The sequence below is a fragment of the Mastomys coucha genome, unplaced genomic scaffold (genome assembly GCF_008632895.1).
Source record: "Mastomys coucha isolate ucsf_1 unplaced genomic scaffold, UCSF_Mcou_1 pScaffold3, whole genome shotgun sequence".
Taxonomy (NCBI): Eukaryota; Metazoa; Chordata; class Mammalia; order Rodentia; family Muridae; genus Mastomys; species Mastomys coucha.
Genome location: NW_022196909.1, coordinates 10,737,263 through 10,741,390, shown reverse-complemented (window position 1 = coordinate 10,741,390; position 4,128 = coordinate 10,737,263). Strand labels below are relative to the sequence as shown.

The window sequence follows — 4,128 nt, the reverse complement described above, 5'->3', positions numbered from 1 at the left end:
ACAGTTGGTGCTCTTAACTGCTGAGCCATATCACCAGCCCATTTTTTGTTTGTTTGTTTTATTTTTTGGTTTTTCGAGACAGGGTTTCTCTGTGTAGCCCTGGCTGTCCTGGAACTCACTCTGTAGACCAGGCTAGCCTTGAACTCAGAAATCCGCCTGTCTCTGCCTCCCAAGTGCTGGGATGAAAGGCGTGCACCAACTCTGCCCGGCGTTTATTTTTTCGAGACAGGATTGCTCACTAACGTAGACCTCACCAAGTGGGTTAGGCGTCCTAGTCAGGGTTACTGTTGATGTGAGGAAAGACCGTGACCAAAGCAACTCGAGGAGGAAAGGGTTTATTTGGCTCACACTTCCACACCATGGCCTCATCGTCAAAGGAAGTCAGGGCAGGAACCTGGAGGCAGGAGCTGATTCAGAGGCCACGGAAGCGTACTGCTTCCTAGCTCGCTCTCCAGGCTTGCTCAGCTTGCTTTCTTGCTCAGCTCAGAGGTGACTCCACCCAGAATGGGCTGGGCCTTCCTCCACCAATCATTAATTAGGAAAATGCCTTAGCAGGCTAGTCAACAACCCAATCTTAAGGAAGCCTTTTCTCAAGTGAGACTCCCTGCTTCCCAATGACTCTAGCTGGCATGAAACTGACATAAAACTAGCCAGCACAGGGCTGACCAGCTCAGTTGCCACCCAGGCCCAGACCCACGGCTTTGAGTTGGCCCACTCCAAAATCTACATCATCTGTGAATGTTGGAGACACGCAAAAATGCTGCTCCTGTGGATTCAAAGCCACATGATCTCCATGACATAGGGCAACAGGATAACCAGGAGAGGCCTCAGTGAGGGTCCAGAGACCTCGAACCAAACCAATGAGTCATTGCAATGAACATTTGCAAGTGAAGATGTGCGGACAGAGGGGTAGACTGTGAGACGCACAGTGACACACTACAGCGTCCACGATGAGATGTTCTCTATGCTGTGTGTGTGTGTGTGTGTGTGTGTGTGTGTGTGTGTGTGTGTTATTTGGGGAGGGGAGTTACAAGGTCAGAGGGCAGATATGAGGTCATGAGTGGGACTGGGGTGCGTGATGTGAAACAAAGAGTCAATAAAATGTTAAATAAAGGGCTGGAGAGATGGCTCAGCCGGTAAGAGCACTGACTGCTCTTCCAGAGGTCCTGAGTTCAAATCCCAGCAACCACACGGTGGCTCACAACCACCCATAATGAGATCTGATGCCCTCTTCTGGTGCGTCTGAAGACAGCTACAGTGTATTACACCGGAGCGAGCAGGGAGAAGCGAGGGGATCCAGAGAGAGCGGGGGCCTTACTGAGTTCAGTTCCCAGCAGCCACATGATGGCTCACGGCCATCTGTACAGCTACAGTGTACTCATACACATAAAATAAATAAATAAATCCTTAAAATGTTAAATTAAACAAATGGGGATCTACCCAGCTCACTATGCGAATGGTGTCAGGGAGCCACCTAAATCTGCCCAGTGCTGACATTGCAGATATGACAACACTGCGACCCAGCTTTTTTTTTTTGCTTTTGGGTTTGTTTATTTGTTTGTTTGTTTGTGTTTTTGTTTTTGACACAAGGGTGTGGGGGTTGAACTCACACTCTCATGCTTGCAGGGCGAACACTTTGCAGGCGAAGCCACCTCCCCAGTCTCCCTTTTGGAGCATCTCCTGCATGGATGTTGCTAGACCCTTGACTCGAAACCAGTTCATTTGTTCTTCAGAGCGAGCCTGGAAGTAGGCAAGAGCATTCTCCCCTAGGCCCAGCCTGCACAGTGATAGTTAAGAGATCAGATTTGAAGCCGCAAGGTGTTCTAAGTACTTTAATGTGTGTTAAGTCGATTTCCTAGGGAAAATAAGTGGGGACCCCATTTCAGCCCTACCAGACCTGAGCCCCTGACAGTAATTAACTCCCTGCCTGGCCTCCTGAGAAAATTTTTGAAAAAGACGCAGATATGTGAGAAAACTATTCATAACATGCCTAACTGGTGAGATTTAGATGAAATTTGGGGGAGACTGTAGAAAATAAGCACCTGTTACCCCTATTATACCTGAAACTTGGTTTTATAGACATTTATGTCATTCCCGTTATAGCAGGAACTCTGATAGGGTCAGCGATATGAAGTTCAGAGTCTTGGGGTAGACTGTCTGAGATCACATCAGGATAAATGGCAGGGTGGGATTTTTTTTTTTTTTAAAGATTTGCTTATTTTATTTATATGAGTACACTGTAGATGTCAGACACACCAGGAGAGGGCATGGGATCCCATTACAGGTGGTTGTAAGCCACCATGCGGTGGCTGGGAGTTGAACTCAGGACCTCTGGAAGAGCGGTCGGTACTCTTAACCATCTCTCTAGCCCCGGGATGGGATTTTTTAACAGAGGGTACTTTGCACTTCATACCCCTGGCAATGTAGGCACCTTAACGAACCGAAGACCTTAATCTTCCCTCCCTGTCAACCCGAGTAAAAAAAGCCACAGGAACCCCCTCCCCCCCACTCTGATCCCGTCAACCCGAGTAAAAAAAGCCACAGGAACCCCCTCCCCCCCCACTCTGATCCCGCGTTTGGGCTCTTTTTCTCTACCTAAGAAAGAACCGGCTTCCCCAGGACTGAGCCCACCCCCCACCAACCCCGGAAAGGGGAAAGAGGGAACTAACTCCACCCACCGTGGTGGGTGAGGAAGGTGTTGGGCTAAGTTCTGGAGTTGTGGGGAAGGGGGTAACCTAGCAACCACTGGGCTCAGCACAGTCACAAAGCGACAGGTTAGCCCACAGTTCTGACCAACAAGCCTCACCTTCGACTAGTCTTCTTATCCATCTTGGTCAGGCACCAGGGGCTTCTTGTTCATAAGCTGTAGTGGGCATCTTCCTGGTGAGTCCAGGGACCTCTCTGGAGGGCAGGGAATGAAATGGGATCTGGCTCCAGGTGACGACAAAGGAACGGGGTGGGGGATAAGAGGGTGTCCTATGGTTACATTGGTGGATCCCTTCAGATCTCTTGAACCTGACTGTCAGTGAGCCCAGGATCAGAGGCAGGGGAGGGCAGGGATGGGCTGTGGTGGCCTCAGCTGTCTCTCTTCCTAGGTCCCTACTGACCCCTGTATGTGGCTGTTGACTCATAAGCGTATTGAGGAATTTAATGGGTCATATCTAAGATTAATGAAGAAGGAAAACATTAAAAAACAAGATGCAAGTATCCACACACATCTTATGTGTAGATACTGCTTCAGAGTACTCCCATGACCACTGCAAACACATATTCGCACGCAGGCAGGCAGGCACGCACACACTCATGCACGCACGCAAATTTAGACCCAAGGAAAAATGGATTTCCTGCTATACTATAATGGTCAAGAGTGTTGGAGAGTTTCTACTGTAAAGAGCACCTTTTCCTGTAGGCGGGTGGATGAGAGACTTGCAAATGCCCTGTTTTCAAGCATGAAGGATCTAAGAACCCCAGCCCCTGCCATCGATGAGACGTGCAGGAAGCTTCCTGAAGAGGGAGCCCTGCTCACTGTTTTTAGACAAAAGATCAACAGCCCTTGAGTCAGATGCCTAAGCTGGCCCTTGGCTGTGCCGCCTCTAATGAGGCTAACCCATCCTCTACTACTAACCTGATGGTGTACCGAGGCATCTGGGAGAGCCTTGCAGATCTGTGGTTCTAGGGCCTTTCTCAGAACTCGTTCACACCCAGTCCCTAGCGCTTGCATGGGGGCTGTAGATTTAACCATAATTCTGGCTTTGATATCTGCCGTCTTTCATCCGTTTCTTTTCATTGGTTTACTTACGAATGCACTGAGCTGGACTAAACAAGCCACGTGTTCAAGGACCAGAACGCCACCACCAGCTCATCTCCTGTGTGCTCTCCTCCTTGTCCCCAAAAGTGCCACTAGGGAAATGTCCTTAGTTATTTTATTGTCTGATCTCATGTTTGTGATACTTCTGTTTGCCTGGGAACTTGTGTGTGTGTTTGGGAGTGAGTGTGTATGAGTGTGTGTGTATATGGATGGGTGTGTATGGGTGTGTGTGTACATGGATGTGTATGGATTGGTGTGTATGAGTGTCCCCAAAAGTGCCACTAGGGAAGTGTCCTTAGTTATTTTATTGTCTGATCTCA

The 4,128-nt window shown here is 48.9% G+C and overlaps 1 protein-coding gene across 7 annotated transcripts in view; it reads left to right on the top strand.

The window, feature by feature from the left end:
- The first annotated feature begins 2,748 nt into the window (after nucleotides 1-2,748).
- Tbata (thymus, brain and testes associated) overlaps nucleotides 2,749-4,128 on the top strand; it is a 17,321-nt gene continuing 15,941 nt past the window's right edge. For all 7 annotated transcript variants that reach the window (XM_031346924.1, XM_031346923.1, XM_031346922.1 and 4 more), the window contains exon 1: nucleotides 2,749-2,883. The gene's annotated coding sequence lies outside the window, so the exon portion shown is untranslated. The remainder of the gene's footprint in view (nucleotides 2,884-4,128) is intronic.